The 14,545-nt window shown below is 36.1% G+C and overlaps 1 protein-coding gene across 3 annotated transcripts in view; it reads right to left on the bottom strand.

Moving 5' to 3' along the window:
* The window catches only part of LOC114479651 (activated CDC42 kinase 1-like), a 38,980-nt gene extending 25,331 nt beyond the window's left edge, over positions 1-13,649 (bottom strand). For 2 of the 3 annotated variants that reach the window (XM_028473433.1, XM_028473428.1), the window contains exons 1-2: positions 13,411-13,649; positions 4,253-4,481 (exon numbers count right to left, since the gene is read on the bottom strand). The gene's annotated coding sequence lies outside the window, so the exon portion shown is untranslated. Of the gene's footprint in view, positions 1-4,252; positions 4,482-13,397 lie in introns of all 3 variants that reach the window. The other variant, XM_028473429.1, reaches the window with a different exon arrangement.
* Between the last annotated feature and the right edge of the window lie 896 nt (positions 13,650-14,545).

Genomic DNA, 14,545 nt, shown 5'->3' on the forward strand with positions numbered 1-14,545 from the left:
GAAATTCGTGAATAATAGCAGGTATTTTAATCTACTGTACAAACAGATTTCCACTGGAGTCAACAAAAATAACTTGTACATGAACTTCAAACAAACTCTGGTTGCTTTTTAATACATGTTTTTGTTTCATGTTCCTATAAATGCAGCTCAGTAGAAATATTCTGTAGGTGTGTGCCAGTGTGCAGGCTTGTGTGGGTGGATGGTGTTGGTTTTATCATGATCTGCCAGAGGAATTGCATCACCGCTCTGTACACTGCTGTGCAAGTGTGTGCACAATACATAGCAACAAGAACACTCATGTAAATGTGTAAGCTGCTCCTCCCGTCTCCTGTATGTAGGAGAATGATATTTAAATTGAACAGTCAGTGCTTTTGCTTTTGATGTCATTTCTATAATGTGCCAATATTGTATGTACACTACACACAATGAGTATATACTGTCTAGTATACTATATACTATTTAGTATGATTAGGATGATGACGTTCCAACTGAAGTATACTTCCAAGTTTCCCAAGATGTATTTTGAACCTACAACGACAATAACCTGAAGCACACTGAGGCTAAATATCTATAATTTTCCACCTTTGAAAGTTCCGAAAACATTTTAAGCGAGAAAGTGACCAAATAAAATATCAACATGTGGTTATTTGATGCATAAAACTTGTGGAAACACATTTCATTCCAACATTTTGGAGATTTTCGGAGACCCGTCATTGTGCTACTGACTAAACTTCCGGTTATTTTCAAAACATGAGCCCTATTTAGTGTTAAAAACTAGACAAGAAGAGATGCTTTTGTTTTGAAACAGGGATGTATGAGTTTTAGCTTGAAGCCGGTCTCGGGACAATTTTGCGTTATGCTCGCAATGCATCATGGGGCGGTTGAGCATGACCAGTGTGCCAACTTCAAAAACGTTTCGAAATAGTATACATATGGGTATTTCTCACATACTCAATCATTCCATACTATCTAATTTGAAAGCGCTACTTATGATTCATTTTGACGTCAGACTTAGTATGAGTAGTACATTAGTATGCCTTTTCAAACACAGCTAACTACATAGTGTAGCAAAGATCCTTGCTAGCTGTTGTTAAAACAAGGCTTTTAGAGGGATAACACTCCACCCACAATACTGACAATAAAATAATGTGTAAATAAAACACTGATAAAAACACGTGTAAAATTAATAAAACAATTCTCAAATAATCAAATAATTCTCAATGAACAATGTTGTAAAGTTAGGAACAGCTCTAAATAGAAGCCTGATAATGGTGATTCAGTATATTTAAAGAAGGATTACGCTAAAAAGGATCTAATGTCAGTGAAAAGGTGAAAGAAAAGAATAACGGAGAGGAAGTTACAGCAAAAGAACAACCACTGCAGGTAGAGTTAGTGATCAAAAGTGAGGAAGGTGGGAGGGAGGGGCGAGGGGGCGTATGGTGTGACAGCCGGATGCAAGTCTGTGGTTAAAATAACACACACACACACACACACACACACACACACACACACACACACACACACACACACACACACACACACACACACACAGAGCTTCTCTTTCCTCCAGCTTCTCCTCTGTCAGTGTGGGCCCCAAAGGCCCTCCAAACATTCAGAGACACTCGCCACAAAAAGCATTGCTAACTGATCACTGCTGCTATTCTGGGAGCTTCCTGTTTGCTTCCCAACACCTAGTTAGTCCATTTCTGTCTGTCCTCACACCTGGCCCGTCTCTGTCTCTCTGACCCAAACTATTTGGTGAGCCATTGAGCAAGCATGGAGGAACACTGCTGACATTATTCAACAGCAACTCTATCGTCTAATGTCTTTGAGGATGTTATGCGCTTTTATGAGGCAGCAGGAACTGTGCAGGTCTTCCATCACTAAATAATGTAAGATCATTCTTGATACTGTGTGACAAAATGTATTTAACTTAATGTGTGAGGGGAAAAAAAGTTGTTTTGTCTTAAACAATGTTCCTGTTACTGTCATTACACTGAATAGAAGATCAACAAACCTGATTTCAGCTTCTTTTCAAGGCCTTCAAGGCACCTGTTTGGGAAGCGAGTGACTGGTCAGCATCCTGTGCGTGGGTCTGTTTCTGTCTCCAAGGAACAGAAGAGTTTCTGTTCACCAGTAAACCTACCCTCACTCCCACAGGCCACAAAAGAGAAGAAGTATTTATATATGTCCCCCAAAATATGAAATAAATAAATAATCTTAGACATGGCTGATCCTTTTTGGACATAAATAAATAAACCTGGTTAAACAGGAAACAGTAAAGCACGTTCACTCCTACACCAGAACAGTTTTTTTTATCCAGGTTAAACCTAAGAGTCTGGCTCAGTTAAGCCAGGATGTAACTGGAACAGCTGTTTCACCAAAGAGAAAACACATCAGTTACCGTGGAAACAGTTTGTGCTGTCAAACCTGCTATATGAAAATGTATTATCTTTTTGAAAGATGTTGCTTAAAGTGATACAATCCTAATTTGTGATGCTTTAAAACAGTGTTTTTCAAACTTTTTCGAGCCAAGGTACATCTTTTCATTGAAAAAAAACCTGTAGCCTATATTAATAATATAATATATTCTAATAAAAGTGTCTTGAATAGGAATCAAATAAACAACAGAACAAGAAAATATATATATATTTTTTTTTTCAAATAAAAAGTGTAATTGACAATATACAGTTATTCTTCAAACAGTCATGAATACAAATATGAAACAAAACATTAAATACGATTAGATTTATTCTGTTAAATATTGTTTTGTGTAATACAATGTAATTTTTTCCTTTTTATTACGAATTTTACATGTTGATAGCGCTTTCAGATCACTTTTGTTGTAATTAGTGCTATATAAATGAAGTTGATTTGAGCCATCTAACTCATCTATTACTCATCAAAACTCACCTTTTTAAACAAGCTTTTAACATGTGATTGTTTTGCATTTTCTCTATTTACCTTTATTGTTGTTAGTTTCTTTTTTGACTTGTGTGTAATTGTTTTAACAACTGTCTGAGTTTTTGAAAAGCGCTAATAATAAATCAAATGTATTATCATTATCTATGGCTTTATCTTTTAAAAGGAAATAAAACAGAATATCATGATAAATGATTGATTTTTCGATACAAATGAGTCAATGACTACCTCCTAATCATGTAATCATTGTCTCATTACATGTGTACAAGTTCAGTGTGTACTGCACTTGCAGTCTACTATGTGTTTTAAATCAGTCAGTAACATGAGGACACGTGGGTATCCATCGCCTCCATTTGCGGCTGCGTGTCCATTCATTGAGGATGAGCGAGTCATGATGAGGAAGCTCTTAACATACGGAGAACTCTCCGAATGGAGAGGGTGTTCAGGGACAGGGAAGATGTTTAAGGTTCACTGATGTCCAAATCCATGAACGTGATCACTTTACCAGGGAACTTGCAGTACATGTTTACTCTGCTAACACAAATCCAGCACCACAGCCTCTCCCTCTGTGCACGTGAATTTAATGTTTAGTGCTGAGTTCCCAGAAACTAGTCATAAAAACACACACAACTCTCATAAACTACATATTATTCAATTGTAACCTACTTAATTGCCATCATTTTAAATGCCGACAGGTGTAAAAAACACAGTACAGTAACTACTCACATAGATCTGTGTCTAATTATATGGTTTAGTTGTTCTAAATAATACATTTACTAAATAACACCAATAGTGACAGATGGCTTGGCTGAACCACTGCTCTTCAAGCTGAGAAAAGTTTGATGAAATGGAAAAAGCCAGCTTGGCCTCCTGGTTAACCCTTTTTATTACAACTCTGTGGGGAAATCTTTGAGTTGTGTGCGTGTGTGTGTGCGTGTGTTTGCGAGCGCGCGCGCGTGCGTGCGTAAATTCATGAGGGCCAACGCACACACGCAGAACCACAGTGAGACATTTCACTGACTCCAACCTACGCAAAGGTGAAACTGTGGACCAAAACAGTCATTGTTTGACATGATGACATCATGTCTGTATAAGTAACACACACAAGCACACACAAACACATCCATACACACACACACAAACAGAAAGTGTGTGGAAATGACCTTTTCAAAAAAACTAACCTAAGCAGTTCACACATATATAAACTGTCACACCATGTCAGCTAACCCCAAAGACGTCACTCAGCATATATCGTGTAGGCTTCTAAATACATGCTTGTATCTGCGCACGCACGCACACACACACACGCACACACACACACACCTCTTACCAGAGATCTATGAGCCAAAGAAACCTCTTGTCCCGCCTTCACACAGTTGAAACTCCTCTCGAGTTGACGACCAGGGTCTCAACCGTGCAGTGACGAGGCCCCCAGTCCATGGAGGTGAGGTTTCCAGCTACGCATCCATTGCAATGCAAGGTTAGGGCCCCGTCACATGAATTCATCTCCATCCATTGATGGTCACATGCAGGGCTCAGGGGTCGGTTCTGGAAAATATCTGGAAAAAAAGAAATGGAAGATAAGAGTTTTTTTTATTTTATTTTATAAACAATTGCAGATTCTGTGATAATCACTTAAATTATGAACTTGAGAGTGCAGTAAGCACACACCAACAGCAGTTTTTATATATTCAACATATTACAACTACAAAGTAGGGCTAAGAGATACGTATATTGAGATTCAATATATATTGAGTTTTCTATATTGGCGATAGAAAAAATGAAAATATATATATATATATATATATATATGAACACTGTGGAATATCTATATCAGTCAGCCTCAGAATAGACTTTAAAGTTCTGCTGCTGGTGTATAAATGTGTGAATGGGTTTGGTCCAGAATACATCAGTGACATGTTAGTCAGGTATGAACCCAGCAGGTCTCTCAGATCTATGGACACAGGTCAGATAGTGGAGCCCAGAGTGCACAGTAAACATGGTGATGCTGCTTTTAGTTGTTATGCTGCAAAGAAGTGGAACAAACTTCCAGCAGAGCTGAAGTCAGCATCCAATGTGAACATTTTTAAATCAAAGTTCTCTACTGTGTAAGACTGAGAGGGAGATTTCAAATCATTGTTTATTTTAAGTTTTTACTGCTGAATTTAATTGTTTTCACAGCTGATTTTAAGTGTTCCTATTGATTTTTAAACTGTTAAATGTTTTCTGTTGTACTTTTTAATCATCTAAAGCACATTGAATTGCGTTGTGTACGAAATTGCCTAACAAATCTGAATTCATTTGAATACACACACACAGACACTACAGAAGGCAACAACCGGAAGCAACTTCCAATCCTGGAAGTGAACGGACTCCACATTGTTCATTACCAGGTCCGGGGGCAGGGGTAGGAATGCCAGAGGGGCATTTCACAGGAGAGGGCAGAGTGAATGAATAAAATGCCATTCACACGGACACACGAGGACACAGTACACACACACACACACACACCACCTTGTAAAGTAGCTGACTAGAGGCTCCAGTGTCAGAGAACAGTTCTTTTGTCTGAGAGAAAACAGGCCATGAAATGTGACTGCTATTGCTGCACCATGTCAGCCACGCACACACACGTTCACTATAAACTGTGTGGCTACTTTTTTTTTTTAGTGACAAGCGACTATCGAATGATGTCGATTTGACATTGATTTAACATGTTCACACATCAGTGTCGGAGGTTAAAACTGTAAACTTCGGCCTTTCACTGCTGTGTAAAATCCATGCCATGCCTGAGGGTAACGTCACATGATCACAGCGGGACTTCACATTTTTTTTGTTACGCAACAAAGACAGAGTAGTTTATAGCTAGGAAATAGGACACACAAACACCATGCGGTCCCTTGAGAATGTCAGGAAAGTCAGAAATAAACTGTACACACAGTCAAGCAGAGAAAGTTATAAAAACAATGCAAATGTAGCTGAGCTGAAGTCACAAGATCAACTGCAAAAACAGCTCAGAATGATATAGAAACAGCAGCATTATTATCAGAATTATTCACACTGGCTGGATTCAATTTTAGTTACAACAAAGTTTACAAAATAATGATGCTTTTGTAACAGTGGCCATAAGGGGGAATAAAGGGGGGAGATTTTTGGGGTCCATCCATAAAGTCTGCAAAATGATGGTCCATTGTTCTATGAATCTGTGATAACCACATTTATTTATTTATCCGAATAATATCCACTGTTATCCAGGAAGTTTATTATTATTTGTACACTTGTATATATAAATCCTTGTTTTAATTAGAAATAAAATGGGTTAAAAGTGACAGAAAATGGTGGAAAAGGTGGCGAAATGGGATTTTAAAAACCACAGAAATTGGTTAAAAGTTGCAAATTAGAGTGGCCAAAAACATACAGAAAAAGTGGTAAAATGAGTTTAAAGTGTCAATATTGGAACACTTAGTTTAAACTGGCAAATAATGGGCATGACAAACGGTGATTGTGAGTAAAATTATCGAAAATAAGCATGAAAGATGGTGAAAAGAGGTTAAAAGTGACAATAATGGGCCAACATAAGGTGGGAAAAGTGGTGGAAACTGTCAAAAATGTCTAGAAATTGGAAAGAATGTGCATAAAAGACATTGAAATTTGATAGAGAAGTGGCAGAAATAGGAGTCATGAAGAAAAAATGCATTAAAAGGAGCAAAGATATGGCAAGAAAGAGTAATGAAAATAGGTTAAAATATGGCAAGTTTGGTGTTGTTGCAGAAAAAGAGTAAAAAAGAGCAAAAATGGGCTCAAATAAGGCTTGAAGGCATCTGGCGACCCAAAATAGGGTCCTCCTGAACCCAAGGTTGAAAACCCCTGGAGTAAACAACTGTAAGATTTACTCAGGTAGCTATACTTTAACAATAATCAAAGCTGGAAAACATAACTTTAATGGACAGATCACAGCTTTGTTCAGCGTTTTTCATCAATAAAATACATTAAAGCCTAATAGATTCCCCCGTCTTTACTGTATAACTGCTTTCAGACTTATACAGGTATATAGAAATACAGCCAGGTAATAATGCATGTATCCAGGTTATCAGAAAATGACTTTAACAAACTAACAAATGTCATTATCTTAATTATGGTCAGACCTAAATACTGTTTAGTTTTTCTATAGTCCATAAATAGCCAGCACTCAACACACTGAAAAAAGACAGTGCCTGTGTAGTTTACAACCATTAATATTCTCAACAATAGCATAAATAGCACGTTTATGACAAGGCCACCACTGTAAGATGATAGTGCAGCAATGTATTCTCCAGTAAGGCAAAGCGGTACGGGGTGGGGGGGGGGGGGGCTGGGGGGTGTCATACGATACAACACAGGAGAGCAACGCTTTCCCTGTCAATGAGAAACTGAATAAGACTGTCCTGTTTTAGAAAGACAAGACAACGCAAGAAGTTCAGGCTTTCTAATGTTGCTCAGTCACCCCTACATTTATACACTGATAGTAGGGCTGGGCAATTTTGCCTAAAAAATTAAAAAAAAAAAATCTCAGATTTTTTAAAGACAAATTTGAGGTTTAATTCAGATTTTTGATTTATTTATTTTTTTAAATGCACTTCAAAATGACTGCAGACATCAGATGAATTGCTGTGACTGTCTTCAAGAGTCAAAATGCATAGAACAATCCCAAAATAAAAAGTGCAACAGCAACTTCACAGTAGCTTAAATGTCTGATTAACAAATCAGATAACGACATATTTTATAACATATAACATTACAATTAGAAAATAATAATGAATTAAGGTTGGAATTTATTTCAAATAAAAATAAAAAAAATTAAACATTTTAAAAATTGAAAAATGTAAAACTTAAAAAAATAAAAAAAAACTCAATTTTTCAAAATAAAAATCGTTTTTTTTACCAACAAATTCGATAAATCGATTTTTTTGCCCATTAATTTTGGATATCAAGAATAATTTCATCTCCCTCATAACAAACAATACATTAAAAAAAAAAAAAAAAAGTAAAAAGTAAAATACAAATGCAATTTTTAGTATTTTTCTCAAAATGCCGAAAGGGGAAAAGGGACATAAGGAATTTTGTTATGAGGTAGAAGATTTGCAGTTTTCATTCAATATGTATAAAATACAACCATAGTTGATTTAATTATAAAAACCATTAATAAAATTATTGATATACAACCATAAAGCAGATTTTTTCAACCTTGGGGTCGTGATCCCATGTGGGGTCACCTGGAATATCTAGTAATTGATTGGAAGAGAAAAAAAAAACAATTATTAAACTATTATTCTTTCTCTAATTCAAACACCACACACTATTTCAAACAACTGTACTTACACTTTCACTTGCTCAAGTATAAATATAGTAAAAAAAAAAAAAAATACACTATAAAAATAGCTGAGCTGGCGTATCTTGTTACTATAGTGCTACTCCTAACACTACAACACAAACATTATCAATATCTAATTCCAAAAAGTTAAGTTAGCTCATAATTTTAAAACTGTTGTGCATCAGAAGTATTTTATTTCTTACCAAATGTGTCTTCTCAGTGTGACGACCTCAGGAAACATGCAAATGAATTTTCATCAGAAATGAGCTCTAATGTATAACAAATGAAGGACTGTGTCAGTAGTACGTGGGTTTATTTGTTTATATGCCTCATATGACTGTCATCCCTAACCTTCTGATTCACACTTAAGTGAACCAACGTAACCTTTCATTTGAGTTACATTAGGAATAACAAGCAGCAGTAAAGATGACACATTTATAGTCATTTAAAGGGTCAAAGTTGCACCGTGGGTATATTTGAGCTGCATGTTTAGTCGTGCGTGTCCTTTGAGAACCTTGATTTGTTTGTAGGTGAATGAGCTGCACAGCTGCCCCTCGCAGCCACAGGCTCCCAGTGAGAGCCTTTGCATGACCCAGTTCAAATAATCAGGGAACCAATCTACTACAGGAAGTCTGGTGGTGGAATCACAGAGTTCCTGACCCACGTGGTGTGGAATCACAGTCCAAGTATACACACTACAGGACATTCTATTTGTAAAGAAATTCAAATAATGGCAATTTATTATAGGTATATTTTAAAGAAGAACATTTAATTCCAATTGAAATCAAAGAGTGGGAGAAATGCTGATAACAGTCACAGCAAGTAAAAAAACACCATTCTCAATGGAGCTCCGCTGCATGGTTTTAAACTGTGTACTTAATCCAACACGAACTTTTGTCAATTACAGATGCTTCACTCATCATCAAGAATCACGCCTGGATTCTCTTGCAACAAACGGGGAAGTTGCCTAATAATACCACGTTAAAAAGTATGTCGTCGAATCATATCGGGAGTAAAGCGAATCGTTACAGCCCTAATATCCACTGTTATCCAGGAAGTTTATTATTTGCGCCCTAGCATATAGTTATCTTTAATCAGAGAAAAAAAGACAGTCATCAACATCCCCCGCCAGATTGGTTCTCATTATAACTCACAACCTTTTCCTACATGTCCTAAATCTAACTTAGATGTATACATAAAAAAAATTATATCACTTCTCATTTTCAAACTCCATCAAGGCATCGATACCCTGAAGCCACACACCAAATTTGGTTATCCTATCTTAAACTCAGATGGATGGACGGAGCTCAAACCTATATCCCCCCTCCATATTTGTGGCGGGGGATAATAAAATGGGTTAAAAGTGACCAAAAAAAAATGGTGGAAAAGGTGATAAAACGGGATTTTAAAAAGCATAGAAATTGGTTAAAAGTTGAAAATCAGAGTGGCCAAAAATGGACAGAAGAAGGGTTCAAATTGTGTTGATATTGGAACAATTAGTTTAAACTAGCAAATAATGGGCATGACAAATGGGGAATGTGGTTAAGTTGACAAAAATAAGCATGGACTATGGTGAAAAGAGGTTAAAAGTTACAATAATGGGTCAACATATGCAACATTAGGTGAGAAAAGTGGTGGAAAGGGTTTATAAGTGTTGAAAATGTGCAGAAAAAGGCATTGGAATTTGATGAAGTGGCAGAAAATGGGAGTAATGGAGCAAAAATGCATTAAAAGGAGCAAAAATGTGGTAAGAAAAAGGAATAGGTTAAAATATGGCAAGTTGGGTGTAGTTGCAGAAAACGGGTAAAAATAAGAAAAAAAATGGGCTCAAATTGTTAAAAAAAATATATTGTTTGTTTATTGAAGGCATCTAGTGACCCCCTCCAAAGGTTGAGAACCCCTGAGTTAAACGATTTAACTTACTGCATATGAATCCTAAAATACGAGTCATTTTTAAGTAGGGGTGTCCCGATCCGATATTGGTCCGCTATCAGCCAGAAAACTAATATTGGATTTTATCGGACTGCATCTAAAATATCTGATATATTTATTCAATTGTAGAATACTGTAGATATTATGTTGAAGGTTACAATGTATGTAACTAATTGGTTAATAATAAATGGGTCAGTATTTCTCATTCCGACTGTTGTTCACTATTGTTCTCTGTTTGAGTGACATCACTTGATCAAGCCTTTTCTAACATTCCACGCTACAAAATAAGTCATAAAAGTATGTACGATTCGTGATGATATTGTATCGGATCGATATCGGTCAATACTCAAGGGTGCAATATCGGTATCGTATCGGAAGTGAAAAAGTTGTATCGGGACATCCCTATTTGTAAGTAAGCATATTTAAATGAATGCACACATCCTTGCACGAGTCAGGCCAGCACATTTGCCCAGAAGTGTTATTGAAAAAAAGTTTTACTTCCTATTTACAGTTGACTAAACATTGCACATGCATTTACCACAACCTTAAAGGTAATATCTAACAGAGGACACACACGGACACACACACACACCTGTTTAACACTAAGCATCATCATGTGTCATGAAACCAATTTCACTGTGTCAACTTTGCCAAGTGAAATCCTGAAAAACCAGAAGAACGCTGCCCAAATTCTCAAATGGCTTCACCAACATCAGTGGTGGTACAGTATATTTTAAAAACTTACACTTGATCGTTTCCTCATTTTGTTTCAAAATAAAATACCAATGCAGACATGAGAATCCATGTTATTCCTACTTACTTAATAAGAAGAGAAGGGTTGAGGGAAAGTGACTCTGACCATGTCTGTAATATGTCCTTAAAAGAGTTCGAGGACATTAAAAAGACAGTTTTATTGTGAAGGATTATTAAAATAATACTATTAGACAACACAAAAGAATCTGTCCCACAACCAAAAATGTCAAATCTACAGTGAGTTTTTCTAATTCGTGGTCCTGTTGAGATTATTATTGATGTCAAATGTTTGTGTTTTGAGCAACTTTTTGTTTTGAAAATTTTTAAGATTTGCATTCTGAGAATACAGTTTGCTTTTTATTAATCATCAGTAGCTTTACAGTACCTCAGTTTGATAGTGTCACTAATAGGAGAAAAGCTCCGTATTTTAATTACCCTCTGCCATTGAGCTTATGTTTTTGCAAATGTTTATGTATTTGTCTGTGAACAGTTAAATTCAAAAACTAATAGACAAAATTTGATAGTATGTTTTGTCGTTGTCTTACTCGTTGTGAGGCATTTTGTGCGTCTCTATTGTCCTTTTGTGTATTTTTCCTGTAAAATATATGTTTTTGGAGTCATCATGTGTATTTGTGCTTTCATTTTGTGGTGTAATTTTTGTGCATTTCTGTTGTTGTTTTGCTTGTTTGTTACTAGTACTGTGGGTTTGCAGTCTCTTCTTGTCTTTTTGTATAGTTTTGTCATTTTCTGTAAATGTGTATGTTTTTGTGAGTAATGTTGTGTATTAGTTTTGTCATTTTGTAGTAGTTTTGTGTGTTTTTTGAGTATTTTACTGCAATGTTGTAATTGTATTTTATGTATTCTTGCTAGGGTGTTCCGATCCAATATTGATATCGGTCCGATATTATCCAAAAAAAAAAAAAAAAAAAAAAAAAAATCAGATTTTATCTGACTACATCTAAAATCTTCTATATATATTATATTTATTTAATTGTAGAATACTGTAGATGTTATATTTAAGGTTAAAATTTATGTAACCCATTGGTTAATAATAAATGTGTCAGTTTTTCTCATACCTACTGTTGCTGACTATTGTTCATTGTTTGAGTGACATCACTTGATCAAGCCTTTTCTAACATTCCACAGAGCAAAATAAGTCATAAAAGTATGTACAATTCGTGATGATATCGTATCGGATCGATACCGGCCAATGATCAAGGCTGCAACATCGGTATCATATCGGAAGTAAAAAAAAGTCCCTAATTCTTGCTCTCGTTTTGTGTATTTTTCGGTCATTTTGTGCATTTACTTTGGGGGGCGAATAAAATTAGACTGAGGGCCGCCAGTTGCCTATGTCTGATAGGAGTGTAACGATATTTCGATACATCGAGATATCGCGATATTTTTTCGCATTATCGATTATCTATATGCTCGCGCTAAGTATCAATTTTTTTCTTTTTTTTTAAAAAACCTTTTCTGCTTTTTCACTAAAATGTGCAGCTAGGTCTACACAGAAACGTTGTAACTGTTTGTTGAAGGAACCAATACATTGTTTACTGGAATACTGCACTATAACGGTGTCAAAAACCCTATTTTTTTGTTTACAGAAAGCACTATTGGAGATACTTATTCATATACATTGGTATGTTGACACTTTTTCAATGTATTGTCTTTCTGAGATATGAAATAAAAATAGTGTTTTTTCACTTAATCTTTTTTTTTTATCTTGTTATGTCATAGATTATCGTAGATTGATTTCTGACCAATATATCGATAATCGCAGCATCGTCACATCGTGAGACAATCGTTATCGTGAGCTTTGTATCGTGTATCGTATCGTGAGGTTCCCACCCCCTAATGTCTGACGTACAGTATATGTTCTTATTTCATATACTGGCTGATAAATATCAGCTATGGACCCTAAAATCCCACATCAGTCCAGCTGTGATGAGTAATAATCACCCAGCTCTGCTACACATCTGATAAATTACTCATCCCATTCAGGTGTGTTGAATCAGATGCTTCTAATGAGAGGCTGTTGAGAAACACTGGCTTTATGTGGCAAACAATTGTGCAACATTGTTGAATATGAAAGGCATGTATTCATTCATTCATTGAAACCTTGTGTGTTGTGTTTTACTCATTGTTGAACAATTTAAGCACTAAAACGTGTCATAACAACAGTGAATGCCTGGTATAGTGTATTATAAATAGTGGGTTTGTACTTCCTGTCACCTGAGTATGAAGCAGTGATCCAGTAGTGACTATAATAACCTCCATCAGTGTGTACATGGGTTGTGTAACTGTAGTGTTTCCCAATCGGCTCACCTGCTGCCTCCTTCCCGCCACACAAACACTCCCTTCCCTTCTTTAAAACCCACTCCTTTATGAAGTTTCCACGGGCTGTTAACGTGTATTTATTGTAAGGAAGCATTGCTCCTACCTGTCAAACTCACCTTCTGTTCCGGTACGTTACTGAGAGATTTCCTCTGGAGTTTGAATTTTTTTTTTTTTTTTTTTTTTTAAATAAACTACAAAATGACGGGTTTTGGCAAGTCCACGGCTCTCCAGGAGCGTCTGAAGCCGGATAAGGATGCACTAATCCGGGCTGAATGGTCCACTTCCATGAAAACACAGGCCGGTTCTGAGAGCAGTGTGAGCTGTAGTGAGTCAATCTGAGCTGTCTTTGTACGGGACAAAGATCGTCTACGAGGTGTGAGAGGGATCACTACAGTAGAAGATACTGGTGGATGTTTACGCTGCTTTACAAAATGTGCGTAAGAAATACCTGTTTATGCGTATTACTACGCTATTTGGGCATATTGATACAAAAAAAAAAAAAAAAAGCAACCAAAAGAGCAGAAAAATCTTAATCTGGCAACAAACTAGGGCTTGCGTATTTGTTTATTTTTACATAATTTGGGTTTCCGGCTGATAAAATCCACGAAAACAGGATTTAAAAAAAAATTAAATACTGTGAATAAATCACCAATTACTTCTCAATTTTTGCAGTAAAAAAAGAGGACTGGACTGGACTGTTGGCCAGTGGTCCAAGTTCCTCTTTTCTGATTAAAGTGTGTCTTTAATTCGGGAATCAAGGTCCAAGGGTTTGGAGGAAGACGGTGAGGAACAGAACCCAAGCTGCTTGAGGTCCAGTATGAAATATCTACAGTCAGTCATGACTGTAGATATTTGTGCTCTATATTGGTGCTTAGATTAGTCATTATTCTTATATTGGTCATTTAGAAGATTTGAACCCATCTGTTCAAACTTGCATTTCATTAACCTTTTACCTTTATAGTTATTTCTTTATTTTATAAAGTGGCTTTGAGTCCCAAAATTATTACGAATGTTTGTAATGTGGCCCTCAGATCATACATTATCACATTTTTGCCATCCCCATCTCTGATTTATAATGTATTTTAACATTATGTAACACAATCAACAATGTGTAGGACAACCATGCCCACATCACAAATAGTTAAAAATCTGTTTTATTTCTATTTTTTAAAGGAATTGGTTGTTGCAAACCACCAATAAGTAATGACGTTTTTGTATTTTTTGCCTCAGTGACGAAGTGAGAGGTCATCT

This window comes from Gouania willdenowi, chromosome 17 (assembly GCF_900634775.1).
Source record: "Gouania willdenowi chromosome 17, fGouWil2.1, whole genome shotgun sequence".
In the NCBI taxonomy this organism is placed as follows: Eukaryota; Metazoa; Chordata; class Actinopteri; order Blenniiformes; family Gobiesocidae; genus Gouania; species Gouania willdenowi.